Raw genomic sequence first — 17,478 nt, 5'->3', positions numbered from 1 at the left:
TTAATACATATGAGTGATGGGGGGAAAAATAAAGACTATTTTATGACAACACACTAATGCAACATGGATCAAACAGACAAACAGATGTCCAAAAAAAAAAAAATCGCTAAGCTGTATCTAGACAAAGCAGGACATTATGTTCAAAGAGATACATGCTGTAAATTGTCTTTCTATTATGCATTGCTTTTCAAAGATTCACCAAGCTAAGAGTATTTTGACAGTCTGTAATATACCAAGCCAACAAACACTATGACCTGGCACTTGGCAATGTGTTACTCGGTCCTGGCTTCAAGCCAGGACATATTCAGTGACAACACGAGCAACCAGCCAGTTCCAGCCATTATCCAATTGTTTCAAAGCACACAGTCTGTCCTAATTGGATGGAAACAAGCTGAGAAACTCTATATAATAGCCTGGGAAATGAGGACAGAGAAAGGAGTCACCTACGGCTCCAGGTTGGAGCGTAATGAAATAATTAACCACCATGGGATCTTCTCCTGTGGTGCGCAAGGCAAAGAAGTTGCAAGTGTTTTCAAATTGCGAACATTTGTAAAGGAGTGAGGAATAAATGTAAGGAAGACCTGGCATACTGATTGATTCCTGCTGTTAGGACATACGGGGGAAAAAAAGTGTCTCTATTGAAATGTCAGGAGCCTTCCACCCTTCACGAGAGACGAGGGTTGATCTGACATCTGTATCCAAAAGCGGCGGAAGGTTTCATTGCACATAAAACATCCAAATATCCTCGGTTTGAAAATTCAAAGTCCGTCAGTTCTGCTTTCCGAGGAGGCAGGTTGCCAAGACTTTGTTGAAATAGTCTGTTGTTTCTCAAAAACAGAATCTTCCACTATGCCAAATTATCACTCTAAACATTTTCAAAATTGATGCGACGTCAAAGTCTACTCAGTAGACTCTACTGTAACACACACTCCGGCGACCATTTGGCATAAGCACAACAAATCACTCTGCATGATACTACGCTCACTCATTCCAAGATAGAGAAGTTACAGAGCAAGGCCAGGAATGTGTTTATCTCATTCAATTTAAACACCATTCTTACTATCAAGACGTATGAAGAGAGCTTGTAATATAACAACCACAGCTTGCCAGCAACTTAGTGGCTTTCAGTGTCAAAATATTCCACATCACAGTTAAAGATACATATTTGTCCTGCTATTTTTTTTTCCTGGAAATTCTTATTGGTGCCCCGCAGAATCAGGAGAGCCGCTACAGTGTGTTCCATAACAATAATATCTACCAGCAAATTCATTTGTTGTACCCATTAATGTTGAGCACTGTAATTGGAGAAAAAAAAAGTTGCAATAGTTTGACCTTTATTGTGTTCTAATCGGTGAATGTGTCAGAAGATGAGCAACGAATTAAAAAGAGAACATTATGTTACTTGGCGCATCTAATCACCAACTTGAGAACATTTTTTTTTTTTTTTTAACATCATCCGGCATGTAAATGACTAGCCACTGAGATAAATGATCAGAGTGAGAATTTCATATTTTTCATATTTAAGAGCCTTGATCCATTTATGAACGCTGCATTAATTCATGAGCTTTAAATATTCATTAAAATACCTACAAGAATTCTCAGAAGCAAGATAGTAGCGCCAAGTGGACAGTATTCAAAAAAGGAGCTTTAAAATGTAAAATCCCATTTGCGGCGTTTTATCGCAGCGAGTCTGACAAGGAGCAAGAATGGCATTGAAAAGTGAATCATTTAAAATAACTTTTCTTTGAAAAGCGACTCCGCCGGGATGACACGCTCTCAGACGCCACTTCTGAATAATACTTTGCCATTGTTATTTACGGTATATTAAATATTTTATAGTTTCAAAATCCATACGAGACAAAAAGGCGGTCCCTGGACATTAAAGGGACACTGCATATTTTCACTCCAGGTGTTCTCTTTAAGTGTGCTCCTCCTTTCTTCTCATTAAATGTAATTGTCAGTGACATCTAAAAGACAGCAGAATAACAAGAAGGAAAATGTCAACGGAAAAAAAAGAAGATCTAGATGGGCAACTGAGGGGGGAAAAGCGTAACACTAATTCTATTACCGGCGGGAAGATTTAGTGAATACAGCCAGTGATCCAGAGTTAATAGGGGTGATGGAAGAAGGAGATCTAAGCAAAAGACCAGCGGGCTGACAGTCCTGTGCTTGGGATTTGCGACAGCCTCTTCAAGTGCCTTGCATCTGACTAACACCCAAAGAATAACCCATGTGGCCGGCTGGAAGAAGTGACAGACAAATAAGGCGGCTACTTGACAAGGACCCCCGAGATAAGGCACGCCGAAGCCATACTTTTGTATTCCGAGAGGGGCAGGTCGGTGATTGTAATTGAAAACGGCTCGGGTACGGGAGGTCAGCAAATTCAACAGCCTGAGCAACGTGCTTGTGTTCCAAAAGCCGAGCATTGGTATTTTTTTGTTGTCCCAAAAAAAATACATCAGTATGACTGCCTTTTTACTTTTTATTTTTTTTAAATGAATAGCTTTCCATCAGCAAGATACTGTATGTGAATTGGCAATCGCAATCTACACTTATCTGTCAGAGGGACAAGAGGTGTATCAAATATTGCAACGTGCAATGGAATGATACAACAAATGAAAGTCGAATATTGTGGCTATATAAAAAATGAAAAATGGTTGGTTTCATCAGAGCATAGAACCAATAAGAACGCTACTATACCCACTGTAAAGCAGAGTTGTGGCAGCGTTACGCTTAAGGCCCGACTTATTTATTTATGGATTTATTTTTCAGCTAGAACTGGGGCCTTGAGGAGAAATTGGAAAACCCCCTCCCAAAAAATAGTTTTTGTTAAAGCTGTCAGAGTGATGATCTGTGGGGGGGGAAAAAAAAAAGGAAGCGCTCTCTGGTCTCATCTTGCTCCTTAAATCAGATTTTTGAGAAACCACCGTGGCTGAGGAAAAACAACCAATCAGAGACAGAAAGCTTGACTGATGCGTTCTTAAGCATATCGTACACAAGAGAATCAAAAATGACTTTGAAGGGATTTTTTTTTTTTATTGGTTTTAAATTTCCCAAAAACAAAATGACAAATGAATCAAGGTGGCAATGTTGCAACCATGGCTCACGTCAGCTTATTTACACTGACTTTACGTTCAGGTGAATCCAACTCCCAAAATGCTACTTTCAAACCACATTGGGGTTTCACTATTCTAGTCACGCAAGCCATGAAGTGGATGTCACAACAATTCCATTCTGAGACCCCCCACCCACAAAAAAAAGCATTATATGAAGCCATCACAGAAAAGCAGCATTTTCCTTTATCCAGGGAATTCCATCCGTCAAACACATTAAAATTTTACTCTTTTATTTATTTATTTTTTTAAATTTATCTATGATGCAAATGCAAAAAAACATGCACCCACAGGATAACTAAGAACAGTGGGCTTTGAATTGGGAAGCAATCCAAGGGATATGCCCCATTGAATATTAAGATCATGTGCATTTAAAACCCCCAGTTAAAACATCATAAAGATTTTTATTGGAATAACTGTAAAAGTTATCCCAGGTGAAGTCATGCCACGCTTCAGTGCACCTCTTTGCTTTTACCGGGCTGGGTCTCCCAAATATGAATATGAATTAAAAGCTCATATAAGCAGCAACTTATGAGGGGAAAAGTAACTAGCACGACATACGCACACACACACACGCGCTGCAAGCAAGTTGATATCAGCAGAGAGCCCAGAGGGGAATACAATATTAAATACCTTTTTTTTTGCCGAAAAGATGATTTATTTTTTTTAGCCCCAAGGTAATCTTTTTTCAGTTTACTTTTAAGGGGTTGTTTGTAGTCTATAAACTTGTCATAATTTACAGTCACGTTGCAAATCCTCGCAATATCGCTGCAGCTAATAAACAAGGTCATCCAGCAGCAGTCAAAAAGAATACGCATATGTAATTTGATTAATCGAGGTTTTCAAGGAATGTTTACGCTATTATGGAACATTATTAAAGTTAAATTGAGTGAAAGTGATTATCATAATTCTCTGTCTTTAATGACTGCTTGGCTGATATGAAACTATTCAAGGGTATAATGGCCTTTTGTAGGATGTTATTTGCTCACGTAGGCCTACTGCTGACACGAAATGATGGAAATTGTGATTTGGAAATTGTCAGAAGTTTGCTGCTTCTTTGGAATGCAGCACAGGCGGCTAACTTTAGCCGGTCATCCTTTTTCATTTAAGTCTTCCTCTTCTATCTTGCATTCGATCTTCTGCATTAGCTTCTCCAACACCAATTGTCCTCATGTCTTCTCTCGCTTCATCAATCAGCCTTCTCTTAGTCTCAGCATTCTCCCGATAGCCTTGTCCGAGCCATCTAAGTCGTCTCTAACTTTTTTTTTCCCCAGCAAAAAAAAAAATAATCTAACCTTGGCTTGAGCTCATTCCTAATCCCATCCATCCCAGTGACTCCTAAAGAAAGGCGACATTTTCATTTCCGCCAGCTCTGCTTTCAATCGTTTCTTCTGCACCACTGTCTATAATTTGTACATCATGGCCGCCCTAGCCATTGTCTCTCAAACCTTCCCCTTCGTTCTAGAAGACACTTCAATCACAGAAGAACCTCTCACATTTTCCTCCATCCGTTGCCAGCGTTTCTTCACTTCCACCATCGCTTTGACGCTCCACATTTCAAGTCCTCCCACTAATTCACACATCTTCCGTTTTAATCATTCCTCTCCTCTCCAGCAAATTCCTTCACCTTTCCAAATGTGTCATCTGCAAACACGATTGTCCGTAGGGATTTCAGTCTAACCTCATCTGTCAGCCTATCCATCATTATTGTAAAGAGGAAGAGGCTTAGCACTGATTCCCGATGCGGTCCAACCTCCACCTTAAACTCCCCCTGTCACACATCTCATCACTATTCTGCTAGCCCGATACATATCCTGTACTAATCTAACACACTTCTCTGCTACTCCAAGACTTCCTCATGCAGTATCACAGTTCCTGTCTAGATACCCTGTCATCAGCTTTCACGACTGTACATCCACACACACAAATAAAATGGCCACCAGCTCACTTTCTCTCCATTCCTCAGGAATATTATCACCCTCTTGGCTTCTATTAAATAACCTGGTCAAAATTCCCGGCGACCACATTTCTATGCTTCCATACCTCGACAGGCGTCGACTGCCGTTCCATTTTTTTTCCATCATACATGTACGTGTATATATTTTATGGAGTGGAATATTTAGTTAATTAGCGGATAATACTGGTAACTTTGAATTTCTCCATAATAGTGAGAGGAAATGAGAATATTTACTTTGCAAGCCAACAGGGGACACCCCTAAAGTTTAGCTTAGGGGAAACTGCACTCCTTGTGAAAATAAGTAAATAAATAAACAAGCTGGAGCCCTGTGATATACACTATATACTATACGCAATTAAATGTTAATGACATCTCACACAAGGGGGAAAAAAAAATTAATAAGAGCAAAATGCAAAGCGAGACAGGGCGGTGGTTTTCCTAATAGGAGCCGGCAATGGACTCATCTGTTGCAAGGGGGAGTTCTTTGAACACATTGGCTGCCATATGCAGTGTTTTTGCAAAGACGTAGTGCACTTTTACTATATGGAATGCAATATAATCTCTTTGCCTTGGCTGCCACTAATGTGGCCCGATAGCTTTATAAAAGATTCATTTGCACATAAAATCTCACACACTAGTACAAATTCTCCATGTCGCAGAATTAACTCACTCTAGACAAACGTTTAATTTCAGGGGGAGCTGATTCTCATCCCGTTGTTGTTATTGATAGGATGCTTGTAACGGAAAAACCTTCAAAGTTGCCGCACTCATAAATCAAGGTACACCTGAAATAATTTGCATAATAATAAACTCAGCTCGATGAGTTTTTTGATTGACTTGAATAGAAGACAAAAAGAAGCCAAGGAATAACAAAAGTAATGACGATCAAAGTCCCTTCCTTCTATGTTTCAAACCAAAACTGACTTAGTCCCAGATTTTTCAATTCTAAGCAGGTTCTACACAAAATTGAAGGGATGACGCCACCCCGGCAATTTTCTGGGTAGTATCAGCAAACATCAGAGGCCTAACGAAGCTTACGTGAAAGACACTTTTCCCGCCCTCTGGTGTTACAAGCAATTGGACTCTGATTCTGTCTCATCCTCTCTGCAATTGGATCCTGTGTGAAATGCTCAGACCAATAAATGTTAGATCTATTTAAGTCTCTCCTTATCTTATGCTGTCATATAGCTCGATGAGTCTTTTGCACCATGAATCACTTTCACATAGCTATTTAGATGGGCCAGTATAGAAAGTAATTGTCAAAGTTACAATGCATCATTACACTGAATGCACATAATTGTAATTGACCCCTGCTTGTTTCTCTTTAATAAGCACAAATTTGAGATAATGGGAGACCATGAAAACAAAAGACCGAATCTTAGAAATGGAAACAAGACAGTGCTTTTTTTTGGGGGGGGGGGGGGGGGGGGCAGTTTTGATTTGAAAGCCTCTTGCCACATCTTACCCAAAGTGTGAGAATCACCTAAACTGTATTTTAAGCAGGACTGCTGAGCTCGTCTCTTACATGCAGCTTTTTATTTCTTGGGTAGGCTCGTTATCCGCCTCACCATTTGACAAAAAAAAGCTTTCCAAAGATGTTTCTTTGTGTCTGTTTTAGGACTTATGTTTTAATGACCATATCACATGGTCTCAGCTAACACATTGTCATGCTCCCGATTTAGAGTAAAACGTCTTTCAGACTCTGACAATCGATAAATTATTTCTAGTCCAAGCTTTCCAAGAGGCCTGGTCTCAAGTGGTTCTATTATTGGTGATGGCTGATCTAAAAAATTACTCACATACACTTGTTACAATTTCTGAAAATGACATTTGTTTCATTTTATCCTACATTTAAAAATGCTCCTCATCTTAACCTACATTTACCTCCCAAGATTATTAAAGAAAAATGATAAAACGTGTTAAACATGGTCAGAATAAAGACAATGGGGGGGGGGGAACAAAACCCCAAAGATTCAACTCAATCTTTTCCGTCTTGCAGTAGCAAAAAAAACACAGCCTGGGGTCATTTGATACAAACCACAGTCACCGTATGCCAATCAATAATCAGGCCAGGTTGCAATTAGTAACGTGGAAGGCTTGTGAGATTCACGTAGGTTCAATCGAACATCGAGGCGGGCTACTCATCCGAGTGATTCACAACCCAACAGTTTGTCCCACGCTGAGCCTGAATTCATGCCGTCGATCTTCTTTATATGAAGCATTCAAGGTTGGAAATATGCATCTGTCAAACGTCCCCCATTACCCGGGCTCCCTGTCACACCTGGGGCAGCTCACAAGCAGCCGGGAAAAAAAAAAATAAGACAGAGTGGCGCTGTCAGAAAGCGAACCCTCAGTGGACTGAGGAGGCACCAGCTCTCCCTGTCTCTCCGGCTCTAATTTCTGCCAAACTCTGATATTTTTCTGGGTCCCCTGCTGAGTGCTCGGTTAATGACAAAGGGGCGAGTAGCTGAGACGGCTTGCTTTCCCTCAAAGAGACGATTGTTTTATTTATTGCGATGAGACACTTTCTAGTATGTCGCGTATTCATCTGAGGAAACTGAGTGCTGTTGAAGAATGGCATGTGTGGAGATGCTACGAAAAAGATGGCAAACTCCCCACATTGAGGACTAACAATGAAGGCGCTAATGTATCTTCTAGGTACAATACAACTAACAATAGAGTTAAAAAAATATTAAGTCTTTAGTGGGTGTTGGATCATCATCCGAGCTGCAACACAAAACATGTGTTGACGATGAGTTGTCTCACTTCGACAACAGATGTCTTTTCACATCACAAAGCTATTTCTCTCATTTGGCCCGCCCTGCAGTTCAAGAGAGCACAATAGACTTGGTCATGAATGAAATATAAGAACAGCGCTGTATTACTTATGAGACTTAATGTAACTTTGCTCTCAGCCATTTTCAGGTTTCATTTTCATGCATCAGTGTGTGTTTTTTTTTTACAGCAGCCGGTGGAGCATTAGAAGAGTGGAGTTATCAGCAGAGGCCACCTTTAATCAAACCAATAACGTGAACCATTATGGCAAAAAAAAAAAAAAAAAAAACATCTTCCAGGCCCTCTCCAGATAAATTGGAGGCATTACTAGCTCGCACACACCACATTAGTCAAATGACACCAGGAGTTTCACAGAGCATTTGGAGGATTCCAGATTTTTTTTTTTTTTTTCAACTTTCATTTTAATTAATGTGATGCAAATTCAGAATCTTACATGGCTCGAAAGAACCCGTTTCGGTAAATGCTATAAATATGACTGAATAGCAATGTCACCTTTGTCATGGCCTAACCTTTCCCGGTGTCACACAACAGTGGACTTCTAATCATCTCCTCATCCCGTTTCTCAAAGCAGAAGAGTTAATGATCCATGCACAGCGATTTACACACACACTGCCATTTCAACTACACACGCGTCTCCTCTCGGTTTTTCTTTATACCTCTTTATTTTCTCACAGGTCTTCCTAGCAATTTACAATCCAGATCAGAGCCAATCAAACATGCACGGAGGAGAATCAAATCTTGCAGCCCGGTCTCATAAGTCAGATGAATATGAAGTCACATCTAATTAAAGTAGGCTTGATTTCTAACTTCATTTGAGATCCGCTTTAGGTTGGCGGGAATCCACTAAACACCTGCTGATCTGACCTGAGCTCAAGCTCTCCCACGTCAGAAGTCCCTTCCATGCAGCAGCTTTGATGATGCTGATTTATCACCCAGTTTCTGTCTTCTTCCTCTCTACAATCTGAAAGCACTTCTCATCCTCCCGCTCACACAATTCAAAGAAGATTGCTGCGGTTGTCATCGCCGCACTTCATAAAGCCACACTCGGACGCCTTGGCTAAAGGTATGAAACAACTTACCTCGCGCTGTCCCTCCGAGCTTAACGTCTAATTCATCACGGGAAAACAGCACAGGAGAAATCAATCTGTGCGCACTCGGCCAGTGAGCAATGAGCTTTGCGGTGTTGCTGCACCTCAGTGCAAAGTGAATAAATCAGCAAAAAAAAAAAAAAAAAGAAAAACGGTCTTACCTGAGATCTCGGGGATACTGCTCGTGCTGCCGCCGTTTGTAACTGATCATATCTCTGCAAGTGGGACAGCATCCGAGAAGAGGAGGATGGAGAGGATGCAAGGAGAGCGAGTGAGGAGAGGGAGTGGGAGCGGGAGGAGCTGATGGAAAAAAAAAAAAGAAAGAAAGTGGCAGTGGGCAACAAGACAGAAAAAGAGAGAGAGAACGGAGAGAGCAGTCATGCTCTCACACAGTGCCGCGTTACACTGAAAAGAATGTTCTGGCTCTGGGAGGTGCTGCTACCCGGCCAAATGACATCTGCGTCTCTCTCCAAACCATTGGCTAAGAGGAATCATTTCCTAATAAGTCATTTCTGGCTGTGAACACCCCACACACACCCGTCCCCTCCCTTCAAACAGCGTATATGCAGAAACACATGCAAGTTGTCTTTATGCAGCCTTCAAAGATCTTTGCAGCCCCTCCCCTTTTGCTACTCACTGCTATTCTTTTTCATCTGGTTGCTCTCTCAAGTTGTCCCCAGTGCATTGCAAAGACATTTCTTGAAATTGTTGCAGGATCCGTGTTCTTGTTTTGTCACCAAAGAAGACAATTGGGAGGATTTAGTAATTGCTATAAATACTTTTTGCCTCACCCAGCCAGCTGGGAGAAGATAAATCAGCAACTCTAATGAGAAAAGCCCACGGATGAGTTCAGTTTTTCATTTTTATGAAAGTTATCCAAATGTGTGAAGATACTCAACTTTTTTTTTTGTCTTATTCGAATCCAACAAGCTCATATGTTGCTAAATTCATTCAAAGTATTAAGAGCAACATAGGCCAATTGATGTAAAATATTGTCATGGGAATGGAGAGGACGGCCACCATCCAATTTTGTTGGTTGCTGTTTGTCTTCTTTTTTCTTGTACCTTGTGTTTGACTTCATTTCCTGCCCTTCTGTGTTTCCTCCAGCAGTTATTCCTTGGTGTAACCACAAAATGGTTGACCCGACAACAGAACACATTACTGATTAGTCAGAGGCCACGGACAAAATTGTTCTAGCTTGCTGCTAGACTGCAATGTCCTCGTATTGCAACGTGTGTGTGGGTGGGCATTTCTCCTGTGAAAAGCTTTTTCTTTTTTTTTAAAGTGAAACCTGATGTGAAAAGAAAATTAATTGCAGACGCATTATTCATTCAATGCTTGTGAGATTAATAACCAGATCTAATGGTGCTTGGCAGTCAGCGCATGACTCGACTCTGGTTTGCATAGTGGAACACTGATCTAATCGCAAAGTTTTTTTTTTCTTCTCATGTGTGCTTAAATGCTTTCACAAGCTATCACAGCGATCATATCCACCCACATGATCTTTTAAATAATTTTATGCTATTCATGTCCACCTGAAAGTCACGTAGTGATGGCCGACACTGTCACTATAGGTGTCACAGGACTCATCAGGAACCATTATGGGGGTCACTGCCTAGCTGAAGGACACTTAAATGTAGTCGGAGGGGAAAATCACAATTAGAATTTTTCTCATTGCTCCACCAGGGTTTGTATTAGCCACACACAATTTGAATCTCTGAATTTTGGTAGCCAGACAAATTGTCCTGTGGGAAAAAGCTGGAGGATGCGGTTGGTGCAAAAAGCAGAATTGAAGACTAAATTGACCGCCTATGTGAATGGTTGTTTGTCTATGTGCCTAGTGATAGATCATTCACCTGTTCAGATGTACCTCGTTCCAAGGTCAACTGTGATAAAATCTAAGAGAAGTGATAGAAAATGGATGTTTGGAAGTATAAATGTATTCGATTGGTAGATTGTCTCAAAGTGACCTCTCGCCATCTGTAACCCACCAAAAGCAGTTCAATAGATTTTGCACTGCAGGTATTTATATTAATTTTGCCATTTAAAGCCTGTATCAAATCAATTAGCTTTGTATGCAACATTTATTGAACACCAGCATGCACACACACACACAAAAAAAACTAAAAAGTAAACAACACAGACAAGCTGACCATTGGGCAGCGACAACACAGCAGTAAATATATCAAACATTAAATACTGCTTATTTTGGCCTTAAGGTAGGTAACCTCGATATTACTTTGTTGGCTCAGCGGTGTTTGCTTTAATAGTTTATGTCTTACCGTGAGTTTTCCCAGAAATTCTGATGTAATTTGGCAGATGGTTTGTGAAATATTGTTTTTCCTACTGATACAGTACAAATGAAATATTTCATTCAGTTGTCTTTGAGAAAAATATCAATGTTAGATAATGTCAGTGCAACATGCTATCCAATTCACAAGGCCGCATCTAGCGTATGCCTTTTTTTTTACCAACAGAAAATTAAATTCATTAACCAGTGCCAGAGTGATCATGTTTAATATGTCTGAAATTCCACCACCACGTTTATTTCTGGTCAATGTAGTCATTAAAATGTAAATCCCAGCTGTCATTAAGTCTCAAGCAGTTCACATCTTTCTTGACACTTACTGCAATAGAAGGCTGATACTTTTTTTCTCCATCCCTCTCCCTTGGTCAAATGACACGGAAGGTTTGGTGAGGAAACGCTCCATCTTCCGCCACCCAGAAAAATGTGTGGGCAGCATCATGGAGCAAACATATATGCTACAGGCTTGGCAGATACAGGAAGGATGTTCTAAACAGGTGAAATGAATGATCTCATTGGACTCAAGCCAAGTAACACAAAATACAACCACACCCTTAAAAACATAAAATAAATACATCACATGCAAAACAAAAATAACAATGCACTTGGTAAGTCACATCATCAGATATCAGATGAGATTGCTACCCATTTGTGATTCAGGATTTAATTGTGGCACGATGGTGGCAAAGTCATGATCCAGTATGAATGCATGCCTTAAAAACTAAATAAATAAATAAATAAATAAATAAATAAATATATATATATATATATATATATATATATATATATATATATATATATATATATATATATATATATATATATATATATATATATATATATATATATATATATATATATATATATAAATAAGCCTTTTCTTGAGAGACGTCCAAAAGTCAAAGCCGTCCTTTAGTGGGTTGAATAAAAATAAAAATCTGTTTTGCGACTAAAACCTGATTTAATGTGAACAATTCCACACTTATTTATTGTACCCGTCTGTAATTATTGCTAAAGACAAACATTGTCCCTCATGACTCAACAAATGTGTCTACAGCGGTGTTTGCTGTTCCATCACGCAAACCAAACATTTGCCTGATATTTGTTAATAGGCGTCCATGTAGAAAATATTTAACAGGCCCTCCCTTGGAGCTGCGAAAGAATGTTAAGATTGCATAAAATACAAATTGAGACTTGACCATTTTTTTTCTTTCACAAAGTTCGCTCAACATGACTCTAAACTGCATTGTTAGCACAAATGCCAGCACTGTTGCCACCTTAAACCCCTTTTTTTTTTTTATTCCAAGTGGGAATAGTCTTCACTCGTGCATACAGAAAAGGAAGCGCAAATGCTGCTGCTTGGACTCATATCAACCAGAAGCGCCATGCCGACTCAGCGAGAAGTGAGCATAAATACCCCAGTTGATTATTTTTCACGGAGCAACCAATCAAAATAACAAACAACTAACAATATGATATGGTCAAACATTTTATCAAATACTGACTGGAAGCAATAAAATCGGACATACTGCATAGAAATGTCAATGGAACGAACAGGAATGTTTGTTGTTCCGGTAAAAAATTGGCCATCTTTTTTTTACCTCAATTAAATCCCAAATCTTAGCAGTCACAAAAAAGCTAATTGTTCTCGCTACAACTGCAAGAAATCCCTGACGATGAGTTGAACACATGAGCGGCAAAGCACTGCACCTAATGCTATTTAATATGCATTTGAAAACAAAACCTCAGTGCCAAATATACAGCGGCTTAGAAATTTGCCCGAGCCAACAGCTCAACTTCCAAGACTTCCAAGCCATTTATTTCCTCTCTTGCCATGTCAATTTCCGTAAATGTTGAAATAATTTATATTCCGTCCAGTTCAATGTAATTTTTTTTTTTTCCTTGTTTGTTTCTTTTTGTGTTTTCCTTTTTTTCTGCCGGTTTCCTGCTGAGGTTCCAAGTCAGACGCTTTCAAATGAAGCCACTTTGAAGCAGCAATTAACAAGTAACAGTAATTATATTGTACGTTAGACAGGCATCTGGTGGGAAATGATAATCCCTAAAGATGATGATAAGGAGTGAGCAGCAATAAAGAAAATCAAAGAGTAGTTCAAAATTACATTGATAACATCGCACGGTGTCACTTCAAGCAATCATAATTGTTGAGATAAATTAAAAACAAAATGAGCAACTGCTTTCAAGGGGCAAGTAGTTTAGAATCAGCGCAGGCAAACAAATTTTTTTTTCTCGGAGTCAAGTACACAAATTAGAAGAGTCTATGTTGCTATCCCGCCACTACTCTTAAGATTCTCGAAAAATGAGAAAACTATGATTAAACTCAGCTCAGAAGTGGCCTGCATTGCAGTAACGCTCACACTTTAGCCTCTTTAGCCGCGACTAATCACACAAGTATTACAAGGCTAGGCCTTAATTTAAAAATGAAATTCATCCTACTTAAATTACAATTGAGATTACCCCTTCATGCAATGGTTGGTAATCGTCACCATGGTTACCTTGATGAACAAATTGTATTGTTGAAAAAGCTCTCATGTTGGCTATTTCGTGTCCTCCATAATTGCATTTTTGATAGCCTTCTTTTGTTTGATACGTTTCCAACTTTTCTATTGTGGCATAATTGGCTGAGCTTGTGATATCCCTCGAGAGTTCTCGTCGTTCTCTTCTGACATCCTCCTGCCAAACTCGACTTCTGTTATTTTTAAGAGAAATATAACCAAGAATAATTGGATATTTTTCTCCCTGCCCGGTTACTGCAAAGGCCATTTTCTTGCTTTCAATTTTTTTTTTGTCATTGACGGGGTAATATCATCATGCAATTCCCACATTGATTTAATTGGAAAATGATAATCAGTCAACCAAGACCAGTTTTAAAGCGTACATTCTTCTCTTTTGTCCCCGACTTTGTACTTTGAGTCTCACTGCAATAACAATGCCAGACATCCATTCTTGAGGCCCTTTTTTTCTATCGAGCAATAACTAACAAGGAGACAAGTCACACTATATCGCAATGATGAGTGACACATCGAAACAGCACAGCCCGAATCCAAATGTAAACGATGGCAACAATCGAATAAATTCACCTGGTGTTGAAGAGGCTCAGAGAGGTTCTGTCCCTGGATGGTCTTTAACATTCAAAGGATTCACTCGCACTACTCTGAATCTGGCTGCTTTCTATCTGATTATACGTTTTATTTGAAACTGTCCTTACGGAAGCCTAATCGAGGCTTTTCATCAGGTTGCCTTTCTGTTTGATTTTCAAGTAATTAACCTCGTCTGTCAGTGTCAGCTAACATAAGCCGTCAGTGGCCATCACTTTAAATAGCAGCGGTTAAATTCTTTCCGCATATTAAACTATCTACCATTAGAAGCCATTTTTTTTCCTCTTCTGACCAAATGAATGCTTTCTTAATTGGACCTCACCTTATCATCTACTTTAAAAGACGATACCGACTGACATCTGACATCGACCGATCAAGCCTATCCGACATTCTCTCTGTGAATTCAAACCTCTCAAATTGATCTGACATCTGATTTTTTTTTCTTGTATCCAATAAAGTTTAAAGGATGGCAATCCCGAGCACATCGGACATAACTTGCATATCTCTAACGACAGCATGAATTGTCAAGGAGAATGTCGTTAAAGAGGTCGATCGGCTCTTGAATTAAGGTGGTCATCATACCAAGAAAAAAATGTCTTGCATTTCAATTCCCTTCCCGTTTAGTTCCATAGAACTCATTCCACGGGGTGTGATGAAAACGTAGCTGCAAATAGACACTGAATAATTGCAGCCTGGGAAGTGTTATCCATTACAGCTGAGAGCCCAACCTCACCCAGGAATGCCGTTAAGTTTTACATTTAAATAAGTACTTCTTTTATGTCAAAACCTCTTTACCTCACGACCGGGTTAAGAGACTTTTAATCAGAGTCTTTGTATCACCAAAGCCATGTGAGTGATGGCTTTCAGGAGACATGCCAGTTGTGTTTAGACAAGTACTATAAAACACTCTCACTAAGCGAAGGTCTCACATCATCTCACACATTATATTCCCATTCACTGAAATCGGTTCGCAATCATACCGCCGTGTTAATGAATTCGATCCATCATTTGGAAATAACCTATTTTACATTTTGCCGGCATGATTCTAAAAGGTCTTTCATAATCATTGCAGGTGCAATCATATCAAAATGACATCAATTTTTTTTTTTTTTTGCCAGAGATGAAAACAGATGATAGCTTACTTCGGGAACCCTTGAAACAAAACATATAGGTGAGGTGTGAATGTTTTCAAGCTCTCACCGGAGCAGCCCACATCGGACTCATTAAATAAGGCAGGAATGTTACTTTTCTGTAATTTAGATGAGCATAAGAGCAGGTTTCATTCAAAGTGTTTGGCTATCTAATTTTTACTCCTTACGGCTGCCTGTCAAGTCTGCATCAATATTTAAATTCCGCTGAGAATGCAGAACGAGGACATATGCATATCACTTCAAAGTCGAGATGAATTCACAGGCTTTCCTTTTTGATAATGTCTGAGGATGATAGGCTGCCCTGATAAGGCTCAAAATATCACCATTCGCCTTCCAAACCATCAACAAGGAATTTCCATCCGTTCGATGAGTCGACTTTGTATTCTTTCTGAAAACATAAAATAATATAATCTTCCCAAAGAATGTCTCAAGTTGCATTGTCGGGCTCATAATTTATAGTCACTGTCAAGAGAAAGTAGCATGGAATGTATCATATCATTTTCAAGCTTTTACAGGCTCCAAGAAAATGTTGATTGAGCCCGTGGGCTGTTTGTTTGACCTGCGCTATGTGCTCTTGAGCTTCACATTCACTGGGCTGTCAATCTCACCTTTGCTAGCACTGACCATGCCGGAACTGGCCCACCAATCGTATCTTTATGGAGACAGAGAGTGACAAGTGAAGGAGAGAATAATCTGATGTCACAAGGTGCAATAACGTGATAGGACATGTACCCTGTAAAAGTAATACACAAGAGGTGATTGTCAAGAATGACATCTAACTCAGAGAACCCCAAATAAATGGATGGGATGGATTTTTAGATTTTCTATAAGTATGTGAAAGACAAACGGGATAATTTTGAGATCTTGTCATTTCAGTGGACCTTCCGCATATGGATTGCACACGCATGTGCAATACATCACCTAAAGTACTGTACATTTCCTTTGGCATCCATCATGGTACCCGGGACTCGTTCTTTTTTCTCCAGCCACGTTGACAGATTACACCTTGAGCGTGACACTTCTCAACGCGTGTAATTCACCATTAGCATTAGGAGACGAACAAGGAAGAGAGCCGCAGTTAAGTCAACGCATGGCTGGAAAACAAATGTGGCATTCGGTATTGGGGCGGGTGCTTAAATTCATGAAATGCCCTCCTATTGCTTCTTCAGTTTGCAGAGGCAATTTCCTGAGGAAACGGATGGTAGTAAATATAGTTAATGTGCTGAGGCAGCATTAATACAGCCACATGCTGTTAAAAGGCGACATGAGATACCGGGGTGATTCTTCACACAATTGAGGTGAGACTTCCTGAGCTATAAACTAGTGTTGGACTGGACTCACAAATAATACATCAAGTATTCAACGTGAGAAAAGAAGTTATATGAAAAAAACAGAAGCAATGGTTTGTGCAATTTCTTCCATAATTGAAAAAGGATATTAGGTTTTAGAGGAAGTTCAGACAACACGAAGGGAAAGTGGAAGAAAAGTGGATAAGATTCCCTGAAGTCCCTGATTATCTTCATCTTGGATGTGTTTAGAGTCAGGATGTTGATTTCAAGCTGGACTTTTTCCCTGTAGGCTAACTCTTCATTGTCCTTGATAAGACCTACAAGTGTGTTGTTGTCAGCAAATTTGACAACAATGTTAATAAGGGTGAATGGGAGAGCAGCCATGCATAAAGAAGAAGAAGAGGAGGGGACTGACGACGCATCCCTGAGGTGTGCCCGAATTCTGGATGAGAGTGAACGAGGTATTGCTTTCCATTCTGACATTTCTGTTATTGAGGATTTCAGTATTCAGGGGGTTTTACTGTGACTTGCTGATCCCTGGTTTACGCAACTTTCTAACCAGATTATTAGGAACAATTGTGTTAAAAGCTGAGCTGGAAACCACACACAGGATCCTCGCCCTGTCTAACATTTGAGAAGTTTTATGTTACTTATTAAATAGGT

The 17,478-nt window shown here is 39.7% G+C and overlaps 1 protein-coding gene across 3 annotated transcripts in view; it reads right to left on the bottom strand.

Annotated features, from left to right (window-relative positions):
* thsd7ba (thrombospondin, type I, domain containing 7Ba) overlaps positions 1 to 11,730 on the bottom strand; it is an 86,079-nt gene extending 74,349 nt beyond the window's left edge. For 2 of the 3 annotated variants that reach the window (XM_085920974.1, XM_085920975.1), the window contains exons 1-2: positions 11,583 to 11,730; positions 9,116 to 9,254 (exon numbers count right to left, since the gene is read on the bottom strand). The gene's annotated coding sequence lies outside the window, so the exon portion shown is untranslated. The remainder of the gene's footprint in view (positions 1 to 9,115; positions 9,255 to 11,582) is intronic. The other variant, XM_085920976.1, reaches the window with a different exon arrangement.
* Positions 11,731 to 17,478: the final 5,748 nt, after the last annotated feature.

The sequence above is a fragment of the Syngnathus leptorhynchus genome, chromosome 9 (genome assembly GCF_054491065.1).
Source record: "Syngnathus leptorhynchus isolate UIUO chromosome 9, UIUO_Slep, whole genome shotgun sequence".
NCBI lineage: Eukaryota > Metazoa > Chordata > Actinopteri > Syngnathiformes > Syngnathidae > Syngnathus > Syngnathus leptorhynchus.
Note: the sequence above shows the minus strand (reverse complement) of the source record. Positions and strands in the feature narration are given on the sequence as shown.